The sequence below is a fragment of the Tenrec ecaudatus genome, chromosome X (assembly GCF_050624435.1).
Source record: "Tenrec ecaudatus isolate mTenEca1 chromosome X, mTenEca1.hap1, whole genome shotgun sequence".
NCBI classification, from domain to species: Eukaryota; Metazoa; Chordata; class Mammalia; order Afrosoricida; family Tenrecidae; genus Tenrec; species Tenrec ecaudatus.
In genome coordinates this window covers 154,039,787-154,054,067 of record NC_134548.1, presented here as the reverse complement: position 1 = coordinate 154,054,067, position 14,281 = coordinate 154,039,787, and the positions used below count along the sequence as shown (strand labels likewise).

At 40.2% G+C, this 14,281-nt stretch overlaps 1 pseudogene; it reads left to right on the top strand.

Moving 5' to 3' along the window:
• The first annotated feature begins 255 nt into the window (after positions 1-255).
• LOC142433804 (26S proteasome regulatory subunit 7 pseudogene) lies at positions 256-1,488 on the top strand (annotated as a pseudogene).
• Positions 1,489-14,281: the final 12,793 nt, after the last annotated feature.

Sequence of the window (14,281 nt, the reverse complement as noted above, 5' to 3'; positions counted from 1 at the left end):
GATAGCAACAACTTACACATGTCAATAATGCCACAGAATGGATTAAATGTACCAGGCAAGAGACAGGAAGTCGATTAGATTAGAAAACAAGACTCACCACTATGCTGCCTACAAGAGATATGCCATAGGCACAAAAGCAAAAATAGACGAAAAATTACAATTTACCAAGCTAGTCACAACCCAAAGAAGCTGGAGGGGCAATATTAATCCCTCATAACATAGACTTCACGGCAAAAAACATCATAAACAATAAAAAATGATATTGCCTTGCTGAAAACCTATGCCCAGAGCACGTACTCTTGGCAGATCAAGCAGGTTGAAGATGACATCCAGCAACTTCTCATGAAAATTAATGAGCTCACTGGTATTAAGGAGTCTGACACTAGCCTGGCCCTACCTGCCCTCTGGGATTTGGCTGCAGATAAGCAAACACTCCAGAGTGAGCAGCTGTTACAGGTTGCAAGGTGTACAAAGATAATCAATGCGGATTCAGAGGACCCAAAGTACATTATCAACGTGAAACAGTTTGCCAAGTTTGTGGTGGACCTGAGCAATCAGGTGGCCCCTACTGCCATTGAAGAAGGAATGAGAGTTGGTGTGGACAGAAACAAGTATCAAATTCATATCCTGCTGCCTCCTAAGATTGATCCAACAGTCACCATGATGCAGGTGGAAGAAAAACCTGATGTCCCATACAGTGATGTTGGTGGCTGTAAGGAACAGATTGAGAAGCTTCGCAAAGTAGTTGAAACCCCACTACTTCATCCAGAGAGGTTTGTTAACCTTGGCATTGAGCCTTCAAAGGTGTGCTGCTCTTCGGTCCACCAGGTACAGGCAAGACCCTTTGTGCCCGAGCAGTGGCTAATAGGACTGATCCTTGCTTCATTTGAGTAATTGGATCCGAACTTGTACAGAAATGCATTGGTGAGGGTGCTCGAATGGTTTGTGAGCTCTTTGAAATGGCCAGAACCAAAAAGGCCTGCCTTATATATTTTTGATGAAATTGATGCTATTGCAGGGCTCGGTTTGACGATGGTGCTGGGGGTGACAATGAAGTGCAGAGAACGATGTTGGAACTGATCAATCACCTGGATGGCTTTGATCCTCGGGGCAATATTAAAGTGCTGATGGCCATGAACAGACCAGACACTTTCGATCCAGCATTGATGAGACCGGGAAGGTTGGATAGGAAGATTGAATTTAGCTTACCAGTTCTGGAGGGTCGGCCTCACATCTTTAAGATTAACGCTCGCTCAATGAGTGTTGAAAGAGATATCCGATTTGAATTGTTAGCACGACTGTGTCCAAATAGCACTGGTGCTGAAATTAGAAGCGTCTGTACAGAAGCCGGCATGTTTGCAATCAGAGCATGGCGAAGAATTGCTACTGAGAAGGATTTCTTAGAAGCTGTTAATAAGGTCATTAAATCCTATGCTAAATTCAGTGCTACTCCCCGCTACATGACTTACAACTGAGCCCTGAAGGCTGTCAAATGGAAACTTCTTTTATTGCAATTCTAACTCTGCATAGGCTTGTTAGCCATGCACATAAAAATTAATGATTTCAAAATCAAAAAAGGGAACAAGAATTATACAATCATATTAAACATATATGGTTTCAATGAAAATCCATTGAAATACATTAATCAAACTAACCGAGCTGAAGAGAGACATAGTAGCAGCAATAGTAGACTTCAAACACGACTCATAAGTTTAGTCAGATCATTGGGAAAGAAACAATAAAGACACAGAAGAACTAAACAAAACAATCAGCCAACTAGACCTCCTAGACTTATACATAACCCTTCACCCAATAGTGCACAGTGCCAAGAAAACATTATCCAGAATAGACCACAAGCAAGGCTTGACCAAATTTTAAATATTGAGATTCTACAATATGTTTTTCAGACCAAAATATTATAAAAATAGGAATAAATAATAGAAGGAACATGGTCAAAAGTAAACTGAATAACTTTTAAGTAGTCATTTTACTACTTAAAAAATGACTGGGTAATCAATTAAATAAGGAATGAAATTTAAAAGTTCCTCGAAACAAATGAGAATGAGAACACGACATACCAAAACACTTAGGACACAACAAAGGCGGTTCCTAGGGTGCAATTTATAGCAATGAACACACCTGTTGGGAAAAAAAAACAAAATTAAGACCTCAACACAGTATCTTCAATAACTATAACACGAGCAACAAAGGAAAATCTTAGTCGACAGAAGAAAAGACATCATAAAGATTAAAGCAGAAATAAATGAACTCGTAAAGAGAATACCATGGGAGAAAAATCAACAAACTGAAGAGCATTCTTTGAAAGAATTAACAAAAATGACAAACCACAGGTAAACTTAAGAAAGGAAGAGAAGATACAAATACTTAGAATTAGGGATGAGAAGGACAACAGCACAACAGAAACAAATGAAATACAAAGAATAATGTATATAAAGTACATTATTCTACCTTATAAATCTGGCTGGACCTGAGGATGTGCACTGGTACAGATAGGAGCTGGAAACACAGGGAATCCAGGACAGACGAACTCCTCAGGACCAGTGGTGAGAGTGGTGATACCAGGAGGGTGGAGGGAAGGTGAGGGAGAAAGGAGGAACAGATTACAAGGATCTACTTATAACTTCCTCCCTGGGGGATGGACAATGAAGAAGTGGGTAAAGGGCGATATTGGATGGTGTAAGATATGACAAAATAATAATAATTTATAATTATCCGTAGTTCATGAGGGAGGGGGGAAATGAGGAGCTGATATCAAGGGCTCAAGTAGAAAGCAAATGTTTTGAGAATGATGACGGAAACAAATGTACAAAGGTGCTTGACACAATGAATGTGAGAAGAGCTGTAAGAGCCCCCAATAAAATTATTTTTAGAAAGCATCAATTTGGGGGATTTTTTTATTCATTGTTCAACTTTCACATGGATATGAAATGATTGAAAATGCCATGGCTTGGGTCAGGTACACCTTACTCTTCAAAGCGACACATTTGCTCTTTAACATATTAAAGCAGTCTTGTGCAGCAGATTTTGCCCAAGCAATACATCGTTTGATTTTTTGACTGCTGCTTCCATGAATGTTAATTATAGACCCAAGTAAAATTAACTTATTGGCAGCTTCAGTCCTTTTGCCCTTAACCATGATGTTAGTTATCAGTAAGCTCTTCAAGACCTCTTCATTCAACAGACAAGGTTTTAATGGGTTTCCTCCCATCTTGTGTTCTTCTTCATAGAGTGCCGCCTCTCAAATTATTTGCTCGGCATACAGATTGAATACGCACGGTGAAAGGACACAAACACTGATACATGCCTGCCTGGCACATAGTAGATGCTAAATATGAACCCTATGGAGCAGTTCTACTCTGTGCTATGGGATTTCTATGAGTCAAAACTGAAGGGAAGGTATGAAACAACGGGATTCTTATTGTGTAGACAGGCATTTTGCTTGGGCTTCTCAAGGACCCAGAGACGTTCAAAATTTTACTTAAAGAAATACTAGCAAAGCCTTTTGCAGTTCTTGCTGCCCATATGGCATAGAGCACTATCTTCTGCCACAAATATCCTGTCTGTGATGTGTATTCCAGGTCACAAAACAAAAGCGATGAGAGTTAGTCCTGCATCATTGTGCTAATGAAATTAATCAGTCGCAGTGACAGCCTTAGAACAGCAGGGAAGCTACAAAATAGCAGCAGTTAAGAAGTGCCTGCTAGAGAGAGAAGCTGAATGCAATGAAGGATGAAATAAAGCAAAACAAGGCTGAGATTGTTTTAAATCCTCTCAGTAATCCACTGTCAATGGGGCCTTAGAATAAAGGGAAAAAATTCTCTAAACTCACTGCCATTGAGTCAATTCTAACTCATAGAGAAGTAAAGGAAAAGGGGGATATTATTTGATCTCCAATGAAGAAAGGGTTTTCAGAAGTTATACTACCTTTCATGTTTAAATATTAACTTGCCACAATAGTGTCAGTTTCTATACACCTAAGGAATAGGAAAAACCTGTTATTAAACTGTGCAAACCTATGCCCACATGGATATAACTGAATTTAGTAAGCTATAGTATAGAGAAAGGGGGTATACATGCAGGACTCTGGGGTCAACTCAGCCAGTTGTCTTACCTCTATTGAACAGATGTAGGTTTGCCCATCTAGAAAATTACTGGATAGACTACATACTTTAAGGTAGGGGTGGGATATTTTGGTGTGTATTGAGTACTGATTTTGACTGATCTTCCCCAGAGCAGATCGCCAGGTTTTTGCCATCAGGGTTCCTGGATATGCTAAAGTTGAGTCTTCTAGTTCTAACATCCCAAGACCCTAAGGCTCTTGGGAGAAGCTTTATTAAAAACTGATTGTTAGTGAGCTATGGATACTCTTTGCAGGTGATCTAAAAAGAGCTTTGGCTTGACATCTGACTTCACAAGAAGGAAGGCAAATCGTTATTATCATCCACCCAAGGGAAATCCCTATGAGGCAGAGATTAAACATGCTTCTACCCTCCAACTTTCTTACCAATTCTGACACCACTATCCTTCTCCAAGCACACTTTGATTCTCTTCTGGGTTTAAAAACTCACTGCATTGACCACACAGAATACACAGACTACACTCCTGATTATGGGTTCTTTTAGGGAAGTTAACAGGTTATAATTAGGGATCAGAAAGGTTTAAGATGCCATTGTTTGGTCAGAACAATTTTTCTCAGTTGTGCCCACAGGCACACTTCACTCTGGTCCTTGGCCTCTCAGACACATGTCTCCTTGGCCTCTGCTCTGCTCAGGCAGTGTTACAGAGCCCTTTTAGTGCTGCCAACAAATCCCAAAATGGCATACTCTTCCATCATGAGGTTCATCCCAATGGTACTCCATACTAGCTCCATGGTTCATCACAGCTAGCTCGCCAATTAAGTTCCTGGAGGCAACCTACTCCACAAGCAACCTTGCTCCCCAAAGGGACTCAGCTTTACTTACTCCCTGAGCCAGGAAGTCCATCACTCTGTCTCTTACTTGACTCTTGGTTACGCTGCTGCTGCTCCTTCACCACTGCTTTGTCCCATCTTTGGTGTCACAGCTTTGTTTTCTTGGGTTGAGGAGGTTCAATGAGCAAGTTTCTTGGGTTTCGATGAATATGCTCCATTTCTGGCTCTTCTTTCTTGATAACAGTGAAATCCACCTTCCTGCTTCTGAAATAGCTCATTTTAAACCCATCAGGTTGGCAAAATTGACCAATGCCTTGATTAGATTTCTACTTATTATCATCAAAATTAACCATATTAACAATAGAATTAAACAATTCTATCAATATAATATAAAATAACATAACATAATATAATCCTATACCGAGACTCAACGGGAAAAGGTAATTTTGTGGGAGTTATAAAGACTATGGCTAGAAGATCCATATTAAATATTCACTGCACTACAGGTGGGCAATTTGAGCCCGAAACTGGTCTTAGGTGCCCTCAAGTTAATTGGGATTTATAGTGATCCTTTGTACAATAGAATGAAGCTGCCCAGTTCTGAGCCAGCCTCACTGTTGCAACCACCGTGGCAATAAGTCATGTTGAGATTTAGCCTCGTTATCTAGTGCTGCTATAACAGAAACAACACAAGTGGTGAGTGTTAAAAAATAGAAAGTCATGCTCTCCTACTTTTGAAGGGTAGAAGTCTGAATTCAGAGTGCTCCTTCTAAGGGAAGGTTTGGACGCTTGACCCACAGTTTAAGAAGGTCCTTATCTCCTTGCAGCAGTCTGTAGGCCCTACTTTCTTTCCAGATTTCCATGTGCCTTGTTGGCAATCTTACCCTGGATCTAGGAGGTTTTGAGCTCAGGGACCTTAGTCCAAAAGCCGTCCTCTGTTCATGACTCTTCTTTTTTGGTAGTAGTAGGTTTCACTCACTCTTCTCCCCTTTGATCTCTTATAAGATATTAGGCCTGGTGGCATAGGGGGTTACAAGTTGGGCTGCTAACTAAATGCTCAGCAGTTCAGAACCATCAGCCCTTCCATAGGAGATAGAGTAGGCATTCTGGTATGGTAAAGACGTACAGCCTCAGAAACCCACAAAGCGGTACTATTCCATCTATAGGGTTGTCATGAGTCAGAATGGGCTTGATAAATATGAATTTGTTTTTGAGAGCTGAGTTAAAAGATGTTGTAGGCCAGACCCTGGGCAAACTCCTCTTGTATCAGATTAGGGATGTGATAAGACTAAGAATGTTATATGCCACCCTTAAGGGGGATCATTATAACACTGCCACATCACATAACCACTGAGACTCCTGGCCGGGCAAGATGTAATTCAAACCATGAAAGGGGGCTCCTTTCAGGCATGGTATCCTTCTCCAGGGACTGTTCTCTCCTGGTAACATGTCCACAGTACATGAGATGAAATCTCCCTATCCTCACGTCTAAGTACTAAGCTCATTTTTACTGAAGAAGTGGTAGAATATTCACATCGTTGGAATAAAAAGATCCTGGGAAGCAAATGAGTTCATGGCTACCTAAACGGGTATGATTTGAATAAAACTTGCACCATGTTTTCATCCCTAGACCTCAGCCACTCTCCCTAGGGATAGTGCTCTCACTGTTTTCCAATTCCACAGCTAATAGACTTCTCCATCGGGGAGCTTTGTGTGATGTGATGCTTACCGTAAATTTTCTCTCCTGCAATTTCATCCATTGCCGCCTTCTCTCCGCCTCAACATTTCCCTGCCAAGTAGCCGGAGAAGGATGGTTTGTTTATTTTTCTTTTTTGAAATTGGTGTGTAGGAGCTTGGGAAGGAACAGATCAAATGTTGGAAAGGTAAGGAAAAAAACACAATGATTTGCAAGGTTAAACAGAAAAACAGCCAGGTTCAATCGTGAACATTTCTTTGAATCCCCCTTTGCTTTAAGCTGGAAAAATCACAGTTTGGTTTTATCTACCATAAACTCAAGTTGGGGATTTGGTTTTAGGAATCAGAAAAAAATATGGAGTTTATAAAACTTTTATACCCATAGTCATGTCTAAGTGATCATCTAGGCGGGTGTGTGGTTTCCAACAAAGTTTTCATTTGGGAAGCTCATAATTGAACCTTTCTCTACTCATTTACCTGTAAATCAAAAAAGTAATTGGTATCTACAGGATGCAGCATAAAACAAGCTACTTTAAAATGTTTTATTATATTATAGTTTGGGTGAAAGTTTCCAAAGTAAATTAGTTTTGCTGCAACAACTTGCGTACATTTTGTTTGGAGACATTGATTATTTTTATCTTTGGGTCTAAGGTGTCACTCTTGTAGGGAAAAGAGTGCTGGATTATGGGTTCATATTCATTTTGCCACCTCCAGTCTGTCAATTAGGAACCCTGCTGGATTTCAAAAGTTGATTGAGGCATTTAGAATTATCAGACCCAACAGCAGGTTAGCAGTTTGAAACTAGCAGCCACTCCATGTGAGCAATACAAAGCTTTGTACACCTGTAAAATTTTCAGTCTTTGCTGTGGCAGTTCTACTCTGCCTTATAGAATCACTGAGTGAGAATCAACCTAATGACAGTTTCATTTGGTTTCTCAATTGGCCCATTTAATATATTTAGCATCACTTTGTAATACTTTGGTGAAGTGTGTGTTGCCATCATGCTGGAAGCTGTATCCCTGGTATTTCAAATGCCAGCAGGATCATCCAGAGGGACCAAATATCCGCAGAGCTTCCAGACTAAGAACAAACTATGATAGACTATCCACTTAGGAGAAATTAGCACCGAAAACCTTATGGATAACATGGAAACATTGTCAGCTGCTGAAAACCTCATGAATGGCTCCAACATAGAACCAGGCATGGTGTTGATATGTTGTACATAGCATCTCTATGAGTTGGAACCAACTCGATGACATCTAACAGCAACATAAATTTAGTGCGTTCAATTTTGCCACGAGGTGTGTGTGAGTGGTATTGATGACTTCTTTGGTCTGTATATTTTTTCTGTGCTAAGTCTATTTGGTTATGATTTTTCTTTCTTGCTGCTGATTTAGTGTTACTGATTTAATATATTGGTTAGGTGAATTAATTTTCTTTGTCGTTATCTTTAATTTCTTATTTTCTTCCTAAACCTAAAACCACCTGATCTTTATTCCTAGTGTCACGAACTCCTCTCCAGTAGCAGTTCTGTAACTTTGTACAAAAGTAGACATGGTTTACACATGGAGGTAAGCAATGTTGTCTCTTTTCAGACTTTTACATTCATTTAATTTTGAAAATTCTTTATCTGGATTGACCTCTGTGTGAGACTGTGATATTTTCAAGTTTGTTCATCTGAGGTTGTTGCGTGCCATTGTTAGTTCTTAGTCTGAAGAACACTATTTAATATTTCTTTTAAAGTTTGTTGGCTTTAGAAAATTCATTTAATTTCTGTTTGTCTGGAAATGACATAATTAACCATCATATTTGAAGGATAATTTTTCTGGATATATAATTTTTGGTTAGCATTTTCTTTTCTGTCAGGATTTTATATATTTCATCCGATTGCCTTCTTGCCTGCATAATTTTTGCCAAGAAGTCAGAGTTTAGTCAGATTGGTCCTCCTTTATAGGTAACATTTTGCTTTTTCCAAACTACTCTTGCTCTCAGGCTTTCTTTGCTTTTGGAAACTTTGATCATGATAGGTCTTATTGATTTTATTTGAGGTCTCTACTATTTGAAGTTTGATGTTTCTTGAATGGATATCTTCTCATCATTCATGATATTAGCTAAGTCTTTTTCCAATAAGTCTTCACCAGTTTTCTCTTTCTTCCTTTTTGGGTATTCTGGTCACCAAATACATACATATATATATACACACACACACACACACACACATATATATATATACATATATATATTCATAGTATTTAACAAAATTCTTTTTCATTATTTTTTCATAATTGTTTCTCTAAAAGATTAGTATTAAGGGATTGGTCTTCAATATCTTGGATTTGGTCTTTTGTTAGTTCAGTTCTACTTCTTTGCCCTTTCCATGATCTATCTCTGAAATTTTAGTGTTAATCTTGTCAATTTCCATTTGTTCATTTTGTGTGGTTTCTAATTGCCTATTTAGTTTGTTAATTTGTTCTTGTATTGTTTTCTCAAGTATTCTAGAGTTTTGTCTGTGTTTTCCATAATTTTGCCTATGATTTCTTTGGGTTTGTCTTTGATTTCCTTGATTTCTTTCTTAATCTGTTGAAAGACCCTAAATATAATTCTTTTTCATTTCTTATCAAGTACTTCTGATACTATTTTTTCTTCCCGATCTTTCATGGATTTATATATTGGTCACTATCTCAAGCCATGTTGTCCTGTTATTTTGTGTGTGATAGCTCCAAGGTATTGTTTACTTATTGATTGCATATTGCCTTGCTGTACCTTGATTTTGTGTTTTGTTTGTTTTGATACATCCAGGCAGGTGAGGCAGGAATGCCACTCTGGTCACTAGTTTGGTTTCACTTGAGTGTTTACCAACCTGCTTCTTGAGAAGATTTGGTATTGAGTGGGATTGATGGTACAAGTCCTGTTAATTACCTAAGGGCTGGCTCGGGGATGATGGCCACTCTTACTTGTTGATCATTTGTGAGTGTAGCAGTTAGTGGCACTGTCCCAGTGTGTGGAGTGGCATGTGTGTCAGGTAAGAAAATAAAAATGGTGGAGGGTAGACAACATTTTAGAAAAAAACAGCAATGCAGCACCAGGTATAAATGCTATCTGACAAAGACAGAGTTGTCAGGAGCACAGCACTCATAACAAATTCAGTGGGTTTGTACACTGTCCATTGTGGATATAGCAGGAATGCAGCACTCATACTGAAGGAGGACTGGGAACCAACCATGGAAGCGAGGAAAGTGGTGCACAGTCACCAAAGCTGAGCCTTGTAGCTATCTGCAGCAGTGGATATATGCTACTATACCCATGAACTGTGTCATAGATCAACATGGGAGTAGATAAATGGGTGATGGGGCTTCGTTCTCTGTCATGTAGATGGGTTGGACCATATCTGTGAGCACTAAGAAGTTGTGAAGTTCCCGGCTATCAAAAAGGTATAGTGTCTGGGGTCTTAAAGGCTTGAAGGCAAACAAGCGGCCATCTAGCTTGGAAGCAACAAAGCCCACAGAGAAGAAGCACACGGCCTAAGCGAATGCAAGGTGTTGAATGGACCAGGTAGCAGACACCAAGGCACAAAAATCATCATTGTGTGATCACCTTCCTCACATAAACGCTGTGGACAAATGTGTGCATCAGCAAGTGTGGTGAAGAAGGCTGATGGTGCCCGGCTATTGAGAGATATAGCGTCCAGGGTCTTAAAGGCTTGAAAGTAAACAAGCGGCCATCTTGCCCAGAAGCAACAAAGCCCACATGGAAGCAGCACACCAACATGTGTGATCATGAAGGGCAGAGGGGGCCAGGTCTCAAACAACAATGGCAGCGGCGGGGGGGGAGGGAACACATCACCGTGAATGAGGGGGAGTGCGTGATGGGGACCCAATGCCCATCAGTAGACAGTTGGACATCCCTTGCTGTGGGGTCGTGGGGAGTAGCTGAGTCACCAGGGTTCAGTGTAGCAACAATGAAACCCAAAACCTTCCTCTAGTTCTTGAATACCTCCTCCCCTCCCAACGATCATGATCCCAATTCTGCCTTGCAGAACTGGTTAGACTAAAGGATGCACAGTGGTGCAGTAGAGATCTGGAAACACAGGGAATCTAGGACAGATGTACCCCTCAGGACCAGTGGTGGGAGTGGCGGCACCGGGAGGGAAGGGGGTGTAGAACGGGCGAACCGATCATGGGACTCTATGTGTAACCTCCTCTCTGGGAGATGGGCAATGGGATGGTGGGTGAGGGGAAACGCTGGGCAGTGTAAGATAAGATAAATTAATTATTTATAAACTATTAAGGGTGCAGGGGGAAGGGAGGGATGGGGAGGGAGGGGGAGGGAAAAAAGGAAACCGAGCTGATTCCAGGAACCCAAGTGGAAGGCGAATTTTGAGATTGATGAGGACAACGAATGTATAAGGGTGCTTTACTCAATTGATGTATGTATGGATCATGATAAGATTTGTATGAGCCCCAATAAAAAGACTTAATTAAAAAAATAATAAAACTAATAAAGCATTCAACATAGCAGAATATATAAAAAAAGAAGTTGTGCAGTTATGGGCCACCTATGAGGTCACCAGTATGGTTGTCTGGCTCAATGCTGAGGGAGGTGGTGCTCAAAGTTCAGCATCTCCAGCCACCAACCCACAGACCTTTCCCACCAGTTGGGTCCTCCAACTAAGTAGCCAGGGATTATAGCTCAGTCCAATTCTTCCGCCTTGCTTTTGATGCTTCTCTATGATCCATAGAGAAGTTTACAAAAGTGCATACATAAAGCATTGGAAGAACAAGTCCCATTTTTTTGATCAGTTCATAATGAGCATGGAGAGAGCACATTTCTATATTCATCCATTCGACAAATGTTATAGCATTTACTTATTCCAAAAATTAATATACTCTCCCCCTGGTATTGTAGTGTGAATACATTGGAAAACAAAATAAAAGTGCCATAAAAGTTATAATCTAATGTAGAAAGGTAAATTTTTGACAACAAAACCTCTCTTCCCCACTGGATTATAATGAATATTTACTAAGTTGTAATGTAGCAACAAGCTTACAAGCACAGAACAAGGACATTTGAAATGTTCCATACATAGCATAGAAATTTTTCCATAAGTTCCATTTGGAGATAGATGTGAAAGGCTAATAGGAAGTAGCTAGGCAAAGCAGAAAGGGCTTTTCATGTGGTGACCTTGAGACATATTTAGGTGACCTAGAATGCCCTCGCATCATAAGCATGTGAAAATCGGGCATTGAATAAAGAATACCATAGAAGAACCAATACATTTGCATTGTGGGGCTGGACAAAATATTGAGAGTACTGTGGACTACTAAAAGGACAAACCAACCTGTCTTGTAAGAAGTAAGGCCAGAGTGCTCCTTAGAGTCAAGACTGGCAAGACTTCATCTTACATAATTTGGACATGTTGTCAGGAAAGACCGGTCCATGGAGAAGGACATCATGTTTGGTAAAGAGGAAGGGTAGCAACAAAGGGTAAGACCCTTAACAAGGTGGATGGACACAGTGGCTGCATCAATGGGCTCAGGCATAGGAACAATTGTGAGGATGATACAGGTCCAGGCAGTTTTTGTTCTCATATGCATAGTGTCTCTATAAGCTGGAGCTAACTCGATGGCACCTGACAACACAGATTACAGGTCAGGAGAAAGAGGGAACTTTCCACACCAGTAAAGTGTTACTGTCTTGGAAACCTCCAGGACTAATGCTATCCGGTCCTGTAGGGTCATTATAAGTTAGTATCAGTTCTAGGGCAGTGAGGGTGTTTTGTTTTGTTTTATGGTTGCAGAATTAGAGGAGGAATGGGGTAATAGTTTACTTTGGAGGTGATAAAAATGTTCTTCAGTTAGATTGTGGTGGTGGTTGCCTAACTCTGTGAATATAGTCATCTGTATACTTTAATATGAGGAGCCCAGGTGGTGTAGTGGGCTACACAATGAGCTGCTAACCACAATGTCCATGGTTCAAAACTACCAGCTGCTTTGCAGGAAAATGATGAAGCTGTCTACTCCAATAAAAAACTTAGTGTCAAACCCACAGGAGCACTTCTACCCTGCTCTGTAGGGTTGCTGCGAGTCAGGTCAACTCAATGGCCATGAGTTATGCTTTAATACAACTCAGGAAGACTGTGAGGGAAAGGTCACTGCTGCCCATACACAGAAATGCAAAGAGAAAGAAGAGCCAAATGAAGTTGCTTTCACAACAGATCACACAGCAATTGGTAGGCCATGGTAAGCATTTTGATCTTGATCTTAAGTTGATTAAGATAAAGCATGCATGAGAAATCATTTTACTATTTCTGTAATGTTTCTGTAATCCAGAGTTTTTTTAATTTTTATTTTCTTTAAAATTTCACCTCAAAGTAAAATAGTAAGTAGTAAATAACAACTAGAAATTTATTGAGAGGTGTAAGGAGAGGCAGAGTCTGTGACTCAATGTGCATCTTTTTAAAAAAGTCACTGCCTGTGGTTGCAGAATAGTACACCATGGAGATGGGGGGAGGAACAGGATCAGCCTATCAAGGTGGTCCAGGTGAGAGTCTTGATGATAGATACAGCCTTGATCACAGTGGTATCATTGAGAGATGTAGCTGAGAAATGCAGAAGACACATATGCAGGGAACAGAGATACTTTGGAGATAGAATCAGCAAGAATTGTGGATGAATTCAAAATGAAGGCTGAGGGAGAGAGGGCTGACAAAGATGTCTCCTAGATTTCCAATAGAAGCCACTGCTATCCAAAGAAAAGTGACTCAACAGAATGCTCAAACTGTAGAGCTATATCATTGATATCAAATGCAATTAAATTTTTGCTGAAGATCATCCAACAATAGTTGCAGCAATATATTGACAGGGAGCTGCCAGAGGTTCAGGTTGGACTCAGAAGAGGATGTTGACCTAGGGATATCATTCCTGACGTCAGATGGATCTTGAACAAAAGCAGAGAGTATCAGAAAGATGTCTACTTGTGTTTTATTTTATGCCGGACTGCATCCTCTCACCACGTTTGCTTAATCTCTTTGGGGAAGCAACTAATCAGTGAACTTGGATTATATGAAGACAAATGTGGCATCAGGACTGAACGAAGGCTTATAAACCTTTGATATCCAAATGACATAACCTGGCTTACTGAAAGTGAGGAGGACTTGAAGCACTTGTTGATGAAGGTCAAGGCTTGCAGGCTTTGGGATGAATTACAACTTAATGTAAAAAGATCAAAACCCTCACAACTTGACCAATAGGTAACATGATAAAAGGAGAAAAGATTGAAATTGTCCAGAATTGTGTCTTGCTTGGATCCACAGTCAATGCTTATGTGAATAGCAGTCAAGAGCTCAAAGGACACATTGCATTGGGTAAATCTTTTGCACAAAACCTCTTTAAAGTGTTGAAAAGTAAGGATGTTACTTTGAGGACTGAAGTGTGCTTGTGTTAGGTAGGGTTCTCTAGAGAAACAAAACCAGGACACTTAAGAATATATATATGAATAGGTTTCTACAGCAAGAAGGAATATGACAGCTAATTAGTCCACACAGCAGTACAGAGGGCTCTGTTAATATACTGGAAGTTGAACAGTTAATATATTAGAAGTCCTTCAACTCATGTGGGCTGCCTGGTCCAAGGTCAAGGAAGCAGAAGAGTCTTCCCT